The sequence below is a fragment of the Podarcis raffonei genome, chromosome 7, assembly GCF_027172205.1.
Source record: "Podarcis raffonei isolate rPodRaf1 chromosome 7, rPodRaf1.pri, whole genome shotgun sequence".
Classification (NCBI taxonomy): Eukaryota; Metazoa; Chordata; class Lepidosauria; order Squamata; family Lacertidae; genus Podarcis; species Podarcis raffonei.
In genome coordinates, this window is record NC_070608.1 from 62474861 (window position 1) to 62496477 (window position 21617).

General features: G+C 43.1%; 1 long non-coding RNA gene across 1 annotated transcript; it reads right to left on the reverse strand.

The window, feature by feature from the left end:
• Nucleotides 1-14387: 14387 nt before the first annotated feature.
• LOC128416896 (uncharacterized) lies at nucleotides 14388-14982 on the reverse strand. Its single transcript, XR_008331340.1, has 2 exons — nucleotides 14730-14982; nucleotides 14388-14640 (listed from the first exon to the last, which is right to left on the reverse strand). It is a non-coding gene; the product is annotated as an uncharacterized LOC128416896 (long non-coding RNA).
• Between the last annotated feature and the right edge of the window lie 6635 nt (nucleotides 14983-21617).

Genomic DNA, 21617 nt, shown 5'->3' on the forward strand with positions numbered 1-21617 from the left:
GTTACCTGAGTCTTCCTCCCCCCCCCCTTTTTGAAGATGGGGACAACATTTGCCCGCCTCCAGTCAGTAGTGATCTCAGCTGTTCTTTAAAATAATGCATTTAAAGAAAACAAGAGAGGGTCAGCCAAACAATTTTGTTTTTGTGCGCCTTTGTTCAGCACTTCTTTGTTTACATGGCTCTGTATGTAATTGTGTGAGTCTTGATAAAATCATACAAACATTTGGCAGGACCACACCTTGCTCGCCTGGTCCCTGAGTAGTTGCTAGCAGCTCCCCCAAACTCTTTCTTCTGCACTTTGGCCTAAATGCCAGGAAACAAACCCAATAGGCAATAAAACACAATGGCAATTATCCTTTTTGCAACCTGTTTCTCCCCAAACAAATGCTCTGTAGAAGAAAAGAACCGCTGAAGCCTTTTAATGAACTGTTTGAACAAACAATGGCTGGGGCCCAGGTGCTTGATCTAACGGGGATGCAAACTCACCAGGCAGCCTTTGCTGGGTGTTTGTTTCCTCTTGCAATTTGTACAGCTGCAGAGGGAGCAAGGGAGAAACAGGCTCCATCAGGAAGCACTGGCTGTGGGGTGGAGGAATACTACTGTATGTAGCATCTGGGCCAGAGGTACAGCATCCAAAGCAGCTGCTCAAAAATCCAAATGGTCCCACAAACTTTAAAAGGTTGGTGACCCTCACCCTGTTCATTTCAATGGGATTTCTACTGACCAGGTACATTGCTAGGTTCTTAAATGTCACAGGGCACAGTTTGCACACATTGGTGTGAAATTTCTGTATGCTATTACCTATGTATCGATGACTCTGGGAAATTTTGTCGGCGGATGCTGAGGTCTCACCGTGCCCATCTGTCCAATAAGCAAAGTCCAGAAGAATTAAATGGAGGTCTGCTTCAGAAGACCAAGGGCTCAGGACCCATAAGCCAACACCTAACAATTTCCCAGCTATCAGTGCAGAAAGAATGGGGCTGGTTTGCTCTGTTTCATATCATGAGCATTGTTTTTATTTTGTAAAGTGTTGGAACAAGTTTATAAGTTGAAATAAAACATAAGTATTAGCAACAGGCCTCTTCATTTTTCTTTTCTCCCTCCCTCTTTTCTCTTCTTGTCAGTAGTACTTCAAAAGAATGTAAGCTCTGGTGCTCTGAAACATTCTCTTGTATGTGTGTTTTATGGATTTTCCACTCTCTGATACTTCTCAGCTGAGATCAGGCCACCTAATAGGTTTTGGGAATTGACAGCATTCTGATGCAAGAAACAGACAGAATAAAGTTCAAAGGAGAAAATATGCTTCTTTGCTGCTTATTCATGTGTTTTTAAAAATAGGATGTCTGCATTGTATAGCATCAGCATGAATAGGATGACCCCGCCTGCTTATGGAATCAGAATGGTGCAAGGTCTTTTTTGGATGAAGTAGGGGAAAGAAGGCTACTTTTTTGCATTAAAAACATCCATTAGAATACCAGGACCACACATACTCTCTCTCTTCAAAATATCTTGTAATGGTTATAGGGGTTGCTCGTGCCTAAGTTGCCGCCACTCCTGGCTAGGTTGCCTGGGTAAACCTTTTCTGTCTGGACAGCCCTTCACTTCGTGGCTGTTTCAGTCGCTAGCAGAATCCGTCAGTGGGTGTTTCTTGAACTTCTTCCAGCAAAGAAGTTCTTTGACGCCAAGTCTCCGCCTACTCTCCCTGCGCGGAAGTCTTCTGCGCAGGGTGGGTGTGGGCAGCGGAGGCCCGCTGGTCTCCGGCGAGGAGTCCTGGAGCCCCCTCTCCGATTCCCCCATCTGCCCCCCTTCACCCCTGGTGTTACGCTGATTTCCTTCCCCAGCAGATGGGCTGCCTCTCTCCCTGCTGGGCCCCTCTCCAGCATTGCTCTGGAGCCTTGCCTCCACCTCTGGCTCCGATGGCAGTTCCCTGACATATCTCAACTTCAAATCAATCAGTAATCAGAACATGGAAACCTCCGGCTTGCATCCCATTCTGGCACTCAGAAGCAAGGCATGCCTTTCTCTATATATGATTAAGAGAGTCATGGAATCATGATTTGGCTTTAGGTGATATTTGGTTTTCAGGCAGTAGTGGCTAGTCCACTGCAGATGTGCCTGGAGGAAGCAGATTATCTAGATCCTGTTTCTGGTTTCAGGCCCTGGAACAGTTTTAACCCTAGAACAGCCTTGGTTGCCCTGATTGGTCACCTTTACTGGGAGAGAAACAGGAGGAATGTCACGCTGTTGGTTCTCCTGAATGTCTCAGCTGCTTTTGATACCATTGACCATGGCATCTTTCTGGAACAACTGAGAGTTGGAGGAACTATATTGCAGTGGTTCCACTTCTACCTGCAGGATGGCTACCACAAAGTAGCACTAGGGAACGGTTGCTAAGCCCCATGGCTTTGGGGCTGTGAAGTCCTAAAGGAGTCTGTTCTGTCTCCCAAGCTATTCAACTTCTATATGAAACTATTGGGAACTGTCATCTGGGCATGTAGAGCACAATGCCATCAGTATATTGATGACGCACAACTCTATCTCTCCATTCCATCTGAATCATGAGAGGCCATGAATATGTTGGACTGGATGGAAGTAGTCAACAAACTGACACCAAAAAGATGGAGGAGGCACTGTAAGTGCTGGTGTTGTATCTGGAAAGTAGGTGGGTTACCTGCTCTGGGAGAAGTTGTGCTACCCCTGCCACTGGAGTCCCAAGTGGCTTCTGTGGCTAGAAGTGTTTATGCCCAGCTTAGGCTATTTTGCCAGCCATGACCACCCCTGGAATGGGATAGACTGGCCTCAGTAGCCCATACTCCAGTGAGTCTGGTGAGAGGGTCTGCCCAATGGGCCATGTAGGCTTTCCTTATGTCCTTACATTCTAGACTGGGGCAACAGTGCAGAAGTTGGGCATACTGTAGATATTGGAATAGTTAGCAGCACCAGCCTACACAAGTGTATACCTTCTTCCCCTGATGTTGGCTGGATACAAAGGGCACAATTGTGCGCTGAGCCTCTGTATGGGAATGTGCAGATTCTGTTCAGCCCTTCAAGTTTGTTTTGAGTGGCTAAGTTAAGCATCCATTCATGGGTGGGTAGGAAAAGCCTGAGGCTACAGATTATCATGATGTTTTCTAATTGGGACCAAGTTAAAATAGATCTAAATCCCTAGCGCAGACAAAATATGCTCTCATACTTAGTGTCGGATAATAATTATGGTTTCTCATAAAAGCTGCTAATGACAGCTTGCTGTTTTGTGACCCAAGGGAGCATCTACTTTGAGTTGTTTCATGCACACTGCCTAAACAGCTCCAAAGAGACCACCACAATGTTGGGCTGTCTCCTGGCACAGGGAAGTTCTTTTGCTCCATCTGCCTACTAGCATTAAAGAAGAAAGAGGAAAGCATGCAATACGAATGGACAGCCTCCCACCTGCTTTCGGCCAGCCTTTCTCCCTCTCAACTTCTTCCTCTAGTAATGTTTCTCACTTCCTTCAGATCCTTCTTTGGGACAAGTTGTGTGTTACTGGGATAATGCATCACCAATTTCTGCCCTGGCATGGCTGGATGGCTCTTAGTTCAGTTTGGTAATGTCTTTAGGAATGAATGGTGTCAATTAGCAACTGATTTGAATGCTGCTCAATCCAAACATGTCATTCCACTTAAGGCTTGGCAACAGTGAGATCAAAGCATGCCATCACTTATTTAAGGGAGCGGGTGGTGCTGTGGTCTAAACCACTGAGCCTCTTGGGCTTGCTGATTGGAAGGTTGGTGGTTCGAATCTGCATGACGGGGTGAGCTCCCGTTGCTCTGTTCCAGCTTCTGCCAACCTAGCCGTTCGAAAGCACACCAGTGCAAGTAGATAAATAGATACCACTGTGGCAGGAAGGTAAATGGCACTTCCGTGCACTCTGGCTTCCGTCACAGTGTTCCGTTGCACCAGAAGTGATTTAGTCATGCTGGCCACATGACCCGGAAAGCTATCTGTGGACAAACACTGGCTTCCTCAGCCTGAAAGGCGAGATGAGCTCCGTACCCCATAGTCACCTTTGACCGGACTTAACCATCCAGAGGTCTTTTACCTTTACCTTTGCCAATTACTTATTTAATAGTATATGCTGCCATCTGATAAAATATCAGGGTGTGATCAATGATAAAGCACCGTTAAAAACAATACAAATAATAATTTTAGTGTTTATTTCACCCAGTCTATGTGTCTCCTTTCTCCAGACGCTACAGGAGCCCCTAAAAGGTGGTTTCCATGTGTTTCCGGTATCATATTTCTCAGCTTCCTCCACTTCCCCAAGAAATAAAATGTCTAGGGGCATTGCTACAGTGTTTCACTTCCTTAGGTTGGGAGTGCAATGGAGATGTCATATCTTTTAAATATCTGTTTTATGAGCATATAAGCAGAATAAAGTGATCTTCTGCAGCAGGCAGCAAAAAACACTGAGCCTGAGTCAGATCCCCGAAGCAATGGTGTGGACTTCCACAAATCTCTGGCTTCCAGGCCAATTAAACTCCTTTCTTTATCTCTCTCTCTTTCCCTTCCTTCCTCCCTCAACCCTCCCTCCCTTCCTCTCTTTGCCCAAATTCTAAGAATAATCTGGCTACAGCTGGCATCCAGTGGTGAAGCTGCATGCTCCGGCACCAGGGGCGGAGAGCAGGCGGGGGCGTGGCTGCTGCGCATCCCGGGGGCATGGCACACCGCCCATGGGGGCGTGGTGTGCACCCCAGAGGTGTGGCATGCCACCCGCAGGGGTGTGGCGCACAGTGGGGGGGTGCGTGGCGCGTGTCCACGGGCTGCCGCGATGGTACCCCCCTCCCCGATGGTGCCAGGGGCAGTGCGTTCTCCCTGCCCCCCCGTTCCTGACATGAAATAATAATAATAATAATAATAATAATAATAATAATAATAAAAAATTTATTATTTATACCCCACCCATCTGGCTGGGTTTCCCCAGCCACTTTGGGCGGCTTCCAAAAGAATATTAAAATATTAAAATACTGTGATACATCAAACATTAAAAGCTTCCCTAAATAGCATTTCATATTTGGCTGTCGACAGCCTCTGTGAATTTTTTGTTTATTACCACCTGTCAAAATTTAGATATGCAAGAGATGCTAATAAACCTAAAGTGTTTGAATTCCTAATTTCCAACTACTTGTAGCAGCTGAATTCACAATGCTGAGCCAGTATATTTCACATTCCACCATTTTGCAAAAGGTGATTTCAGCTCTGTCCTGGAGGAAGTGGCCCATCCCTGGAGTACAGGTGTGCGAAAGCTTTGGCCCATCAAGTGTTACTGAACTACAACTCCCACCAGCCCTAGCCAGCATGACCAATGGCTAGGGATGACAGAAGTTGTAGTTCAGCAGTGTCTGGAAGTCCCAAGGTTGCCCATACCTGCTGCAGTATTTATTAACGAATGTGAATGTGTTGCAGATTTCCAATGCTTCTCCAGTGCCTGGTTCAAGTGTTATGAAACACATGGCCTCTGCCCCAGAAGAGCCATTTCCCTATGTTAGAGATGCATAGGGTTGCCAACAGTAATTATTATTATTATTATTATTATTATTATTATTATTATTATTATATTTCTATATCCCGCCCATCTGTTTTAGGACCAGCTTTTTCTGGGTGTAGTCATATAGCACAATCACTGTACGTAAAATAAGGTTGTAGGAACTAAATTTATGACTGCAATATCACATGCTTTCCCTGCCTTTCTGTTGATTTATTTTCAACTCTATCATTCCAGGAAGCTGTGTGGTGCAATAACCCCTATGTCTGTGGGTGGGGAACCCATAAAATAATTCACCACTACCGTATTTCCATTCTAGAATGGGTGGAGGGTGTTACTATAAATAGGTGGGGGAAAGCAACTTCTCTTATTTCTCACGTCCGTAGGTTTTATTGTCAAGCGATGAGGGGAAAACAATGATGGATGTGGAGGACTTTCCTGTGAATAAAATGGAGAGAAAGACGGGGAGAAAGACAAATATATAGAGAGATTGAACTCTTGAATTAAAACCATGTGATTTTGGCCTTACTTGAACCCACCATTATGGGAGAGCGTTCCAGGCCTATGTGACAGCAAATACATTCAAGAGGGAGTCTTTTAATCCCCTGAAAATATTTGCTCCAACTGCTATGATGGCCTTGGAAAGGCTGCAATGGAAGCATCTCCTATGACATGGGAGACTGTGATGGGAAATGAATTGAGGGTGCATGTATGCATGTATGTATGCCCCACCCACTGCTAGCTCTAGCCACGCCCACTGGCATGTGACTCCTGCCTGCCCTTCCATCACTTCATGTGACCCTCCGGGGGGGCGGAATTGTTGCTCACCCCCTCCTATGCAATTCTTCTGAGCCCCTGTGGTTTCTCCCACAAATAAACCCTATAGAGTGGGTGGTGATTGTAGTTCAGACTTCCCCACAAGCATCATCAACATTACAAAGAGATAAAAGAACTTTATTATTACTATTACTATTATTTATTAAATTTGTATACCACCCTTCATCCACAGACCTTAGGGTGGTTCACAACATAAAATTACTATATAAAATCCACAAAATGCATAGTACAATTAAGAACAACAAACCAATAATCCCCCCTCCCACAACACATTTTAAAAGGGTATCAGATGATAATCAGGCGAAGATATAGCTGAAGAGGAACATTTTTGTCTGGCACCTAAAGGTGCCAGGTGAACCTCCCTGGGGAAAGCATTCCACAAACGGGGGCCACTGCAGAAAAGGCCTGCTCTCATACCCTCCAACATTTCACCCATGAAAATAGAGACGTCCCATTCCATAATGTTAATTTTACTATTTATACCCCACACATCTTATTAGGTTGCCCCAGTATTCTGGGCAGCTTCCAAAGTATATAAAAACATAATAAAACATTAAACATTTAAAAAACTGGTTTGCCTTCAGACTGCTCGGGGGTTGGATAACTCCATACCCTCCAACATTTCCCCAATGAAAATAGGGACATTCTAAGGAAATGCATCTTAAGACAGCATCTTAAAAAGCAGAGACATCACCTTGCCAACAAAGGTCCGTATAGTGAAAGCTATGGTTTTCCCAGTAGTGATGTATGGAAGTGAGAGATGGACCATAAAGAAGGCTGATCGCCGAAAAATTGATGCTTTTGAAGTATGGTGCTGGAGGAGACTCTTGAGAGTCCCATGGACTGCAAGAAGATCAAACCTATCCATTCTGAAGGAAATCAGCCCTGAGTGCTCACTGGAAGGACAGATCATGAAGCTGAGGCTCCAATACTTTGGCCACCTCATGAGAAGAGAAGACTCCCTGGAAAAGACCCTGGTGTTGGAAAAGATGGAGGGCACAAGGAGAAGGGGACGACAGAGGACGAGATGGTTGGACGGTGTTCTTGAAGTTACCAGCATGAGCATGAGGCAGTGGAAGACAGGAGTGCTGGCGTGCTCTGGTCCATGGGGTCATGAAGAGTCGGACATGACTAAACGACTAAACAACAACAAGGAAATGCGGGACATTCTGGAATCAAATCAGAAACTGGGATGGCTTCTCTAAATTAGGGATGTCCCTGAAAAATAGGGAAGCTTGGAGGGTATTCTTTGTTGCCACCCTCCAGACCTCTCATGGAGGAGGCACATGAGGAAGGGCTTCAGAGGATGATCTCAGGGTCTGCATAGGTTCATTTTTCTGCTCTGTAATATAAGGAGGGGCATTCTAAAATCCCTAGCAGGTTTCTTATATTCTTTTGCAGAATCCTAGACCAATAGTCTTTTCTATGGTGTTTGAAACAAGAATATCAGAACTAAGCAGCCAAGCCTCAGCAGAGAGTCAGAATGGTGTGACCGTGTTTGAGCACCAGAAAGGTCATGCTTTCATAGCATCGGTCACTTCCTTTCACAGTACAATATGATTGTGAATGTGGAGGAAAATGTTTATTATCATGTTGTATATTCCCACCTCTTCCTCCCTCTTTTTCTCTTTGTGTGCTTTTTGAATATAGCATAAAGTAGCAAGGTAGAAAAGCCATAAATTAAAAAAAAAAGGGAAAGGAAGGGATCTGTTTCCTGCATTGTTAACTTTGAACTATGTGTCTGCTTCATAAAATGAATGTGCATTTCAGAAGCCCTGGGAAAAGGTCAGCAGATACTTCAGGGGTTGAAATGCTTATTTGCACTGAATCACTTTTTGCCGTATGTCGCTGCCTTTTGCTGAAGGGAGAGACAGGAAACTGTCTATATGGAAGATAAGAAAGTGGGAATAGGATGGAGCAGGTTACAGAGATTTTAGGGTGTAGAGATTTCTGGAGCTTAAATATTACAGAATGTATTGAGGAAATATTTATAAGCAGGCTAGGAAGGTCAGAAGGTTTAGACTGAAGCTGCAATTTTATACACACTCAATGGGGAGCAAGTTCCATTGCATTCTGTGCGACTACCGTTTGAAGTGAACAGGGATAGGATTGCACTGTTTATTTAGAACTTAAAACAATCCACTAAAACACACTAAGCACCATTTTAAAAAAGTTATCACCTACCACATCTAATGAGGCTAAGGAAGGCCTGAGTAGAAATTTACAACATACATAGAAAAGAACTGTACACAAATAAAGACACTCACGGGACTTAAATAGACCTCATAATCATTCATTTTGGATTTAAGAACATTGAACAAATATATTACAACAATTGAAGGATGTATATTTAATGAAATTTTGAATAGTATTATTCCATAGTATTAAGTATACATAGAATGTAAACATGACAAATGCGTAAATATAAAGAAAATATAGAGAAACTAGAAGGAGGAGGGAGGGAAGTACAAACTTGTTTAGAGTTAAAGTATTAAGGTTAAAAGGAATAAGGTATGTATTATGTATTATAATGGTGAGATTTGTAAAATCTGTAAAACCAATAAAGATCATTTTTTTTAAAAAGAAAGGCCTGAGTAAGCAGGTAAGTTTTTAAAAATTGATGACATATCAGTGCCTACTGGATTTCCAGGAGGGGACTGTACCACAAAGTAGGTGCTACCACATAGACAGTAAGATCTGTGCTTTTATTATGTATGCTTTTATATAAGAATTTGGAAGTGCAAGATGCTGGTCAGCAACATATTTTGTTTTATATAATGGCTTACTATATATTCATAACATTGTTCTTTATATTTTCTTATTGATGTTGATTTATCATGGATGAATTTGGTGTGGTAATAAATGCTGTCATGTAAATATTAATAACTCCACAATTATGTTTTGTTGAACATAAGTATGTACTTTATCATTATGCACATTACCTATTAATGTAATTTTGAAAAAAATGATTAAAAAAAATAATAGAAAGGCAGCCTGGATAGTTATCATGACAATTTTATCTCCCTAGCTTAATGTTGGGGCCATTTCTGAGACTACTGTATAAGATAACCTATTTAACAAACAAAAGTTGCCATATATTTGTGGAGGGGGGGGTGAAAGGTGATCCATAATAGTATTTTTTTCTCCATTACAGTAACACAGTAGAGAAAAGGTGGGATATAAAAATAATATGTAATTAAACAACCTGCAGCTAACACTGCTATTACTCCTTTTATAACTTTCATCTCATACTGATCAACTTTTTTTTTACTTAAATGGGAGTAAGCGAATTTCATTGTAATAATGACATTGTCTCTCTCTCCCTCCCTCTCCCCCCCCCACAATTCATGCAAAAAATTGCAGAATAAGAATTTTTTGAAGTTCAAAAGTTGCTACGAAAATAATTGCCTCGCTGCCGTGAGTCGTGTTCTTGGGCCATAAAAAGAGCTGCAAGGTTCAGCCATTTTGATCCCCTTAATATTTACTGCAGTTGTTTTCAACCAGTGTGCCATGGCACCCTGGGGTGCCTTGAATGATGGTCAGGGGGGCCACCCTGGCCTCTGCCCCTCTTTCCTTCCCTCCCTCCTCCGATGCCCTCTTGCATCCCTGCCTCCCAAAGGCTTGCACAGCTGTTTGTTGCAACAGCCCTGACTACAAGCCCCCCAGGCAAATCCTGTCCCTGGGGCTGGATAGGGGGTGCTTGCCAGGTCCCTGTGGGGCAATGTGAGGAGGCACCTCTCTTTGGGGCAAGGGGGGACAGCTCAGAGACCAGGGTGTTCAAAAAAGGGTGAGAGGCTGCCAGCTCTGTAGGCAAGGGGTGACATAACTGGGCTCCTGAGCCCCACAGGAGTGCCACAGAAAGAATGTAGTTGGTCAAGGGAGCCATGGACTCAAAAAAGTTGAAAACCTCTGATTTACTGAAACACTTCGGTGAAGCTGTTATGATAAATAGTACCACTAGATTCCATGATTGCCTTCTGTTGGGGCAGTTCCCAAGGGGCTCTGCCATTAGAGAATGAGAATGAAAAGTCTGCAATGATGGCATTGTCAAGCATGAAAGCTAAATGAGGTCAGCCAATGAAGCAGCAACAGGGATCTTTGGGAGGATGAGTGATCATCACTAACCATATGAATGGGAAGCAGAGAGAAAAAGACAAGCCTGACCTTTCTGTCAGACCCCGAAGCAGCCATACACACAGAAGAGCATGGTCACCAGAGGAGAAAAAAGTCATACACCATTGTAACTCCAAGGTCATTAAACACAGACAAACACAAAACAAAAGTGCTTATAAGTTTCTCTTCTCTACCAAATGGAGAGTAAAGCAAAGATTTACTCAGGGCTGGTCCAAGACATTTTGCTGCCTGAAGTGAAGAAAAAGATGGTGCCTCCCCCCCCCCCCGCACTTCTCATGTACAAAAGCCTGCCAGGCTACAGTTGAATTTTGCTTTGACACTGACAATGAGATTATATCCTCCGCCCAGCTTAGGAGGCACAGGCCAGGTGCATGGCACACACAGCTCGGTCAGCTCCTTGCGCCTCAGTATATGCTGCCTGAGACAGCTGCTTCACCCTGCCTCATGGTAGGACTGGCCCCAGATGCACCTTCCCCTCAGGGAGTTTTGGAATCTGAAAGATGTCCTAAAGGACATTGCTGTTGCTGTGAAAATGGACCGATACTGGTGGCCATTTATCACATGGAAATAATAGGTGGCATCCCTGAGTGGTCTCTATCTGCTAGCACACAAATGTGTTATTGTCATACCATATTAAGTTAAATTTGCAACTCTTGAACCTTCACATATGGCACACCTTTATCTGCCTTCCAGGGCAGACTCAAAGAAACAGGGATAGATCGCTCAGTTGGGAGAACATGAGATTCTTAATCTCAAGGTTGTGGGTTCAAGCCCCACATTGGGCAAAATATTCCTGCAACTCTACAATTCTATTATTCTAACAAAAATAAAGGTTTATAACATTTCTGTGATTCTGACCCAAAGGCAGAAGTAGCAATCAAATACTCATATCAGAGTTAACTGCACTTTTTCAACCTTTGTGACATCTTTCCTTTTCTCTCTGCTTATTTACTAAATCTTCAGCAGCTTGCATGTATTCTTGGTTGAAGAAATTTGGGGTACAGGTTGCAAGTGATATTTTCAGGTATAGTAATCCCTCATTTTACCGGGGGTGGTAGCTCCAAGGGTTATTATGCATATACATGAAAATTGTGTATAGTCAGACCCTTGGAGCTGTCCCACAGGTAGCAGGTTAGTGCCAAAAGCTTAAAACGGGTATAGGCAAACTCGGCCCTCCAGATGTTTTGAGACTACAATTCCCATCATCCTTGACCACTGGGCCTGTTAGCTAGGGATGATGGGAGTTGTAGTCCCATAACATCTGGAGGGCCAGGTTTGCCCATCGGCTCTGGAAGGCTAGGGGTGATTGCACAGGATTTCACAGGAACTTGGATTGTTCCATTATGAGATCTCACAAGAGTATCCCAGAGCCTTCCAGAGCTGGTGCTTGCCCAGCAAGCAAGTGGGAGATCTTGAAAGTTCTTTTCACACTGAGTAACCCCAAGAGGACTCTGCACAAAAAGAGCTTTTCAGCTCTCCTCTCCACCTTGCTTGGAATTTGACTTGAGCAATTTCAGCCAGCTCACCTTAAACTGCATGTGGTTGGAATCATGCAAGTCAAATGTGCTTAAGATGAGGGATTACTGGACAGTGAATATTTGCAGTGGATATTTTCTCAGTCAATCTCCTTACAGTGTAAGGCTTACATTAGGCGTAATAACCTAATCTGGATCAGGAGAACAGTGCTAGATCAGGGCTTTGTGGCTGCTTTTTCTTCAAAATAATAGTGATAGTGATAGTTACCACTCTTTTAAAAGTGTGATTAATGTAACATGTAGTTTGGACCTGAGGGTTCTCTATTCAAACCAGAGCCAGGCCTTCCAGAGACATGACCACTTCAAGTAGCAGATACTGAGGGATGTGGAGTGGACAAGGCTCTGTGTGCTATATGACCAGCCCGTCTCTGCACTCCCTAAGCTAGCCTGCTGCCCTCAGGTGCGGTGGAGGACACAACTCCATTGTCAGTATTGAAATAAGACTCAGTTGCTAGTCTGGTCAGCATTTGTGCGTGGAATGTGAAAAAGTGCCACCTTGTCCTTTGCCTCAGGCAACAAAATGTCTTGAACTAGCCCAGTGGTGGCTGGAGTCCAATGAGACTGGTAGGGTAGAATGCAGGGAGCTGAAACAGTAGATGGAACCAGAGCCAATAACAGGCAGAACCAACTAATTCTGGTTTTGTCACCATCCTCCTGCCTGCTGAGTTCTACAAGGGCAACATCAAGACTAAGGAAGAGGACACTAGCAGACGGTGTTGCCCCTTGTCTGGTTGTAAGAAAGATAGTGGGCAGGTGGGGGCTGGCTGAGGGCAGACCAAGGTTGGTGGGGCAGTGCCCTGTTTGCTCTAATGGACCACCCTCCAAGAAGAGTTCCTCAGCCCCTCTTGAAGAACTACAGTTCCCAGGGCTCCCTGTGGCCAAAGTGAACCTGTTTTCAGTGATTTTATGCTAAAGGAAATATGCAGAAAGCAGACAGAGCTCCAAGGACAATTAGCTCCCATAGTAGCAGGGGCAGATGGGAGTTGGAGTCCAACAATACTTGGAGGGCCCCCAGCTTGGGGAAAGCATGGAATTAAAAAAAATAACATTTGTCTGTGAAAGCGAGATGTGAATGAGTGAGAGACAGATGGTGACATCTTTAAGAGTAAGCTACGTTTCTGCTGTTGCCAATGCAGGAGGGGGGGGGCTTTTTATGCACCATCTCCAGTGAATCTAGATGGCTGGAAATGTTTCAGTGATACTGAAGCTGCAACTTTGACCTGAGGCATTAAAAAAACCCAAAAAAACAGCAGATGGAAACAACCCACAATCTTCTCAGAAAGGCATATTCCAATTAATCCACAGTCATCACACATACAAATGTTTCTCAGAAAACTTTTTTTCCCAGTTTCTGATTCTATTTTGGGTTTTAGAAACTCTTTGGGGTTTCTTTTGTGCCTTTTCCCCAAAGTCTGAACTCCTCCACTTTTTCATGCTGTCATTTTACAAAATGCTTAAATCCTTTCTGGGATGGAAAGCTAGAGTCTGGCTCCAGTAGATGCTTTGTTTCCAGATCCATTTAAAACACACACACACACACACACACACACACACACACACACACACACCCTACCTCTTTGGGATTCTGATTTTAGCGACTTTTAATGGAATTGTTTCTGTGCTTCTTCCCCTTTGTGATGTCGGATTTCCAGTGTGTGTGTGTGTGTTTCTCTGTGTTACAATCAGTGATACATAATAGCAAGGCTGCCCCTTAAATATTTGCCTGCAAAAATGTGGCCTGTGCTTGAAAAGTGGTTTGGCACCAAGCAGACATTTCTCAATATCCATTTACCAGATGGATCAACTTGTTCAATGCAACAGAAAAAGTTAGTAAACTGTGTGGAATGCTCTTAAAATACATTGCATTGTTTACTAGATTCCTCGTTAACCGTATGTCTTATGGTATTTTATAATAAAGTATTCTTTAAAATATTTTTGTTTTAGTCTGTAATATTTCCTAACAATAACAAAAAGAGCTGCAAATGCATTTCTACAATATCACTATGGAAAAATGTGCTCAAGTGTTTCCATAAATCAAATGTAGCACTTTGGCATTAGCTCTGAGGCAGTAAATTTAGAAAATTAGGACCAGATGAGTTTAAAATAGAAACTTACATAACTTTTCACCAAGATACATTTTTATATATTTGTGTGTGTGTGTGTGTGTGTGTGTGTGTGTGAGAGAGAGAGAGAGAGAGAGAGAGAGAGAGAGAATGTGTGTGCATAGAATTAATCAAATTTTACTTTCACTAAAATATTTTGGAAACTATCTGAATCCTATTTGATCATTAAGGAGAATCTTCTAGGATTTCTTTGGCCCACCAGCTAACGGGCACCAACACAAAGATCAAATTGTTCAAACTTACGTTAAATCGTTTTATAAGCAAATAATGCACACATTGCCCATCTTTTTCTCGAAGAAAACAAAACAAAGTTCCTGTCGAAAAATTGACCGGTGTTCTGTGGTTTTCAACAGTGGGAGATGGATCTCTGCTACTGAAGTACAGTCCATCTGGAAGTTTGAATCTGAAGCTTTTGAACTTGACTCTGTGGAGTGACACTGCTGTCTCCCTTTCACCTCCATTTTCCTGGAAGCAGCAGCAGAAAGTGCAGAGCTAACTGGTTCCCGGAAGAAAAAAAACAATCATCCATTTCCTTTCCAACACACCAGAGCCCACCTATGAAGCAAGGTGAGGTGACCAACCTCAGGCAGCAGAATCCACAAGGGCAGCAGATCCCAATCTAGATCTTTATTCCTCCCTTGTTCCTGATGTTCCTCCCAACATTCCAACTAGTCTCTGACACCAACTGCCTCTCTCTTCTGGAATCCTTCCCACAGGTCTATCTAGAGATATCAGGAATTGAAACTAGGACCTTTGGCACGCAAGGCCTTGTCCTCTGCTACTGAGCTATTGTCCTTCCCGGTGAGCTACGGTGAGCATTGAAGGACAATTCTATCAAATGGTATTAGCCATGAGACTTCCTTGTTCCCAGGTAGAGCACCTCTGAGTACCAGGTGCTGGAGGCAACCACAGGGATGGCCATCACCATTATCCTCTCCCCATAAACTTCCAGAGGGACCTGGCTGGCAGATATTGGAAGCTTGAATGTGGACTTTGACTGTCTCCCACAAGGCAGGTCTTCTATTCCCATTCTAATTCATTCCTGGTTGTGGGCGTTCACCATTTCTACTTCTTCTTTTTTAACTGTGGGTGTTTCAAAAAAACGCCTCCACCCAAAAGTAGTCAAACAGAGCATGAATTGAGTCTTTTCATGCATTGTTCCACAAGGACTGTATCACAGTAGCCCCATTGTTCTGCCCTTTTAGAAGTCAGATTTCCCAATGATTTGGATGGTGATGGAGGAAATTAGGACGCTGTCCCCAGGGTGGACAAGGGGGAGAGAGAGTGAAGCCTGGGGAAGGGGCAAGAAAAATAATACATTGGGGGCTGCATCAAAGGTACATGCGACTAAAGAGACACTAAAAAATGCCACATGTTTTTGAGACTATTGCTCCGCTTCTGTTATGGGCACAAATATCACTCTTTCTTTTCCTCTGGCACAAGTGGGAGGTTTGGCATTCTCAGTTTGACTGCTGGAGCACATCTACAAGGAAGAAGCATTCAGCACAGAAGTCGACAGCAAGTTGGCTTTGTTTCAGAAATGAAAGAACCTTTTAAAGTGTCATTAGAAGCAATAAGCTCCAGCACACCACATCCTCCCATTCCATTCCTCCTGCTCTCTTCCCCACATAGCTCAGATTCCTCCTTGACTCCCAACAACAACGGCTTGTGCCCGAGTGGGCCCAGCAGAGACACTGGACCCGCAGTTTAGGAGACGTCTATCTTCTTGGTTCTGACTGTTCAACTCATACAATGATCTGGAAGAAAGAGGTGCAGGAGAGAATGTACCTTCCACAATGTTGACTGGAAACCACTGTATGTAACATGACCACCCATCTTTTTTATTGTTGTTGGATGTTAGGAATTTGCTTATTTATCCATCTAGAATTAGAGCAGGGAACTATGTGTCACACAACAGCACAAAATAGGAAATTGGGTTTCTTCCACTAGAGCTGATGGTCATTTGGGACATCTATTTAAATTGTTCTGAGTGGGGAGGGTCACACTCTCTCCTCTGCTTCTCTCTCTCACTGCCACTTTCTCTTGGCACAGAGTCAATGGGGGGGAAGTGTGTATGATCATAGCATTAAAACAGATATGGGACTCAGCTAAAGGTAAAGGGACCCCTGACCATTAGGTCCAGTCGTGACCGACTCTGGGGTTGCAGCGCTCATCTCACTTTATTGGCCGAGGGAGCCGGCGTACAGCTTCCGGGTCATGTGGCCAGCATGACTAAGCCCTTTGGCGAACCAGAGCAGCGCACAGAAATGCCGTATACAGTGGTGCCCCGCAAGACGAATGCCTCGCAAGACGAAAGGGTTTTTCGGTTTTTGCGTCGCTTCGCAAGACGATTTTCCCTATGGGCTTGCTTCGCAAGATGAAATGTCTTGCGAGTTCTTGCGAGTTTGTTTCCTTTTTCTTAAAGCCGCTAAGCTGCTAAGCTGTTAATAGCCGCTAAGCCACTAAGCCGCTAAGCCGTTAATAGCCGCTAAGCCACTAAGCCGCTAATAGCCGTGCTTCGCAAGACGAAAAAACCGCAAGACAAAGAGACTCGCGGAACGGATTAATTTCGTCTTGCGAGGCACCACTGTACCTTCCCGCCAGAGCGGTACCTATTTACTTTGACGTGCTTTCGAACTGCTAGGTTGGCAGGAGCAGGGACCAAGCTACAGGAGCTCACCCCGTTGCGGGGATTCGAACCGCCGGCCTTCTGATCGGCAAGTCCTAGGCTCTGTGGTTTAACCAACAGCGCCACCTGCGTCCTGGGACTCAGCTACACAGCTGCAAATAAAGTGTTTTAAATGTGTTGTAAAGTGCAATATACAAATATGACTCTAGATGGTAAAGTGAGCTATGCAAAATTCAATGTATTTTTCAAAACAGTTTTTTAAAAAGTATTTTTGCAGCATTTTTTTATATGTGTGTAGATTCCACCATGAACTGTCATATTCAAAAGGTATGTTTTCTGGATCTTAAAACCCTATGGTGTTTAATGAGGCTTATTCCCTAGTAAATAACTTTAGGATTGCAGTGTCAACACACTTTTACCACTTCAGAAGAAAGCCAATATGGCCCCCATCTTGGTTAAAGATCAACCTTAAAATCATGTTTATTGCCATCTACATTCTATGAAGAATATGGTGAGCTGGGTTTTAAATTGCTGCTTTTATGTTTCTGTAATTGTTCTATTTGTTTCTTACCTAATTGTTTCTGCTATATTTGTTTTTTAAAGATATCTCTGTGGCTTTAATTATATTTTGTAAGTCACCTTGGGATAGAAGTCAGCATGTAAGAACTCTGAATAAATAAATAAAGGACTGGAAAAATCTCAGATCTCACTATTTGTTAAAGCAGAGATTAGTGGGCATTTCACTTCATTGACCTGACCTCTGAAAACTGTAATCAGTATGCTTAAGCTCTCCCCCTTAAAAAAAACCCAACACAAACCAGGCCTGCTAGCTACACACTTTTCAGTACTTTCCCCTTCCATATATCCTTTTCTATATATAGTTTTACTAAATCAGAGAGTTTCCAAAAGGGACCTGTAACATAATATTGGGCTGTAAACCCATTAACATCTACAAGGTTGTTAAGAAAACCTAAGTAGTTGTATTAGCCACAAATATGCCCTTTATAGAGGTTTGTTTTATTTTGTCATTAATGTGCAAGGATAGCAGTTTCACATTCTCTAATGTCCCTTTCAAACTGTATCCAGTTTCTGACATTTTTAAAGACTCAGGAAACACTGTAGATCAAAATGACTGTGTTAAGCTGGAGTCCTTTAGCCCAGAGGAAAACAAAAATAATTCCAAAGCAACCCCCGAGAGCAATTTGATATTTTCAGCATTGTTGTATTTGACATTGTTGTATGTTAAGCTTTAAATACTGTGAAGTCCCACATTTTAAACACTCTACTTATTATTCAAATTACTTATGTGTTTTGTTGCTAAATGCATAGCTGCAGGTCTGCTGTGACAGCCTTAGAAAAGCTTGGAATAATATAGGATATGAATCCAAATACATAAATGGCAGAGCATTCCAAACCCCCTGATCTACTGTGCTGGAGGGGGCTTGGATGGAATAAATATGTCCCCCTGCCCAGTCTTGCCCAGCTCTGCTGGTCTCTGTAAGTGAGAATTTTGCTCTCTTCCTTAAACAAGGAGAGAGCAGTATACCCTCTAAGTGTCCCAATTTTCCTGGGACAGTCCTGGAATTACAGAAACCATCCTGCTTTCTGATTTGATCCTGAAATATCCTGGTTTTCCTTTTCCTCCCCTCCTTATTTTTGAAACAAGTGTTTGCTCTATCTGTGTGTGTGAAGGTGCAAAAACGGATTCCTGTTTATACTGAATATAAAGTATCTGCACCAAATGAAGGAAACTGAAGCTGGCATACAAAGCCCTTCCTAAAATTTTGAAGGAAAATGTAACCAATCCACTTTAAATTCTTTCATTGCAATGCTTCAGCCGCCAGCCTTTTTTTAAAAGGAAATGCCTGGAGTGTTTATTCCTTTATTGTAAATGGAGCCTTACACTGTCTACTCATAAGTAAGCCCCACTGCATTCATTGGAGCTTACTCCCAGGTGACTGGGTAAGGACTGTGCAGTCTTACACTGCAATCCTCAGCATGTTTTTTACTCAGAACTAAATCCCACTGAATTCAATAGTATTTATTATCAGGTATGTTCCTGATCATTCTCACAGTTTCTGTTGTTGTTGTTTCCTGCCTTTTTCCTTGACAGAGACAGAGACACTTACAGCTAAAATTTTATTTCATTCCATTTATCTGTGGAAGGTGTGCAGCAAGATCAAGCATGGGAGTATTTTCCTGATGCAGAATAGAATGTTCCTATTTTCATCTGAGAAACGTTGGAGGGTATGAGAGCAGTCATAGGAAACTCCCATAATAGCCTAAGTCCATTGCCAACTAGCCACTGAACCATATAAGGACAGAATCCACACAACCACATCACACAGTCTACTTTCTGTAACTTGGAAAGGCTGTCTATTCCAAATTTGTCCTAGACCAAGAGAAGTATATGAGAAGGAGATTTTAACACGAATGGTAATTCTCCCTTGAAGAAAAGCTCTGGAAGGAAGAAGGAATCAGAGTGTAGTGTCCAAAGTGCAGAATGGTTTAATTCTGGTTTGTGAATACATTGATATGGTACCTATTTATCTGATATCTCCACATAAAATGCTTGGCCAAACAAGTATGTAATATGCTGTCCAAAGGAAAACAGACCCTCCAAGTTTCCCTATTTTCCAGTGACAGTCCCAGATTTACATAAGCCGTCCTGGTTTCTGATTTGATCCTAGAATGCCCTGCTTTTCCTTAGGTCGTCCCTATTTTCATCAGAGAAATGTTGGAGGGCATGGAAAAGGACAGAGCACGCCTAGATCAAGATAAATAGCTGGTCTTCTCTAGGGCCTCTGGAGCAGCCTTTGCCAACCTGATGCCCTCCCAAAGTTTTGGACTACAATTCCTTTCAGCCGCAGCACCCAGCTGTGGTGCAAAGCATTTGGCGGTCACGAGGTTAGCAAAGCCTGCTCTGAAGGCCCAGCCATGTCTGCTGAAATACTTGTACAGCAGGGATGGGGAAACTGTGTCCATGCTGGCTGAATAGCCACTGAAGGGCCACTGGTCCCCCATCCCTTGTGCATAGTAATCGGGTAACACAATACAGCTTACTGTTCGTTTTTATATCACTGGAAGCAATCCCAGTCCATCTGCAGCACTTAGAAATATTGGTGCAGGTCCAAGTTGGTCAGAATAAAAGAAATAAACGTGGAGCTCTCTCACCAGAGGAATGCTTTGAGACTCAGACTGGAGGCTTTTCAGTCCAAATCATTTTGTCTGGCTGGAGTTCCTCCAGTCAAGATAGTGAATGTCTGGCCAGGAATCATCTAAACCTAATAAAGAGGCCCAGTGAAAAAGAACGGCAACAGCGTTTCACTTTTGACTCATCTCCCTCCTGCCCCCACGTGAACCCAGCGAGCTTTTCCGATTTGGCCATGGTTTTATACCACCAGGCATTGGGGTCACTTTAAGCCAGTTTGCCTTCCAACACCTAAGCAGCATGTAAATAAGACGTTTTCCCCATGCAAAACAAACCTTTGGCCTTTTTATTTTTGGACTGAGGAGACAATGAGTGGGTGTTATGGGAACATCTTATAAGGAAAAAAGGGGAACAATTAAGGTGTTAATGGGAGAAGAGATCTCGCTACTGAACAGAAAGACTCGCAAGATGCACTTCCGTCCCTCAAAATTATAAAGCCCCCCCCCCTTTTAGTCAAAGTTTGTTTGATTTTTAAAATAAATACTCCACCTTTATTTCAGGCTCTCACTAGCCAACACAATGTAATGGGCAACACTTTCAGGTTATTTAAATGGTACAGGGTTCTAATGAATATTCCTATATCTCTGCAGCGCCCTCTGCTTTTGCTGTCTCAGCGAAACACTTTAGATATATTGTCTTTAACGTTAATAGGATACACCCATAGCTGAAAGCCTTCCATGAAGAGAATGTGCATGCTATACACCATATAGTAGCACCATGTTGGTGCAAAATACACATTTACTGCTTTAAAAAAAGCTTTTGGGGGGGAACACAGAAGGCTACTTCATACGGGGTTAGCCTATTTGTCCAACGAGCCCAGCCTTGTCCACTCTGAGTGGAATCAGCACTTCAGGGAAAGGGTCTTTCACATCATCTGCCACTGGATCCTGGAATAGCATGAGACTTTTAATCTCAGGCTCATGGGTTCAAGCCCCATATTGGGCAAAATATTTCTGCATTGCAGGGGGTTGGACTTGATGACTCTTTGTGGACCCTTTCAACTCTACATACTAAGTACATAAAAAGCAAAATTATATGGAATGGGATGTCCCCATTTTAATCAGAGAAATGTTGGAGGGTATGGTACAGCATGGGTGGTGGTGGGGGCAGTGTGGCAGAGCACAGTGGCAACTTCCCTAACACCTAGTAGATTGTCAGAAATGTATACATAAATCAAAAATATGTGTTGGAAATGTAAAAAGAAAGAGACACAAGATTTACCCACCCGGGAAGAATGGCAGATGAAGTTGATGGACTATATGGAACTGGCGGAAATGACTGGCAGAATCCGAGACCAGGGAGAAGAGTCGGTGGAAGAAGATTGGGAAAAATTTAAAGATTATTTACAGAAATACTGTAAAATTAATGAATGTTAGAAAAATGTTGGAATGAAGTTATATGGCTTTAGCAGAAATGTTATAAGGAATTAAGTACAAATAGATTTTTAATGTATTAAAGGGAAAAAATAAGGTTAGAATAAGTTAAGATAAATTACAGGACAGAAAACAGAGGAAGATGGAAAGGAATTGCTGAAACAGTTAATTGAAGTGGAATACAAAAAGGGAGGTTTGAGGAGGTCGTGGAAACAAGTGAATGAAAGATAAGATATTGAAATTATTGGATGTGTTT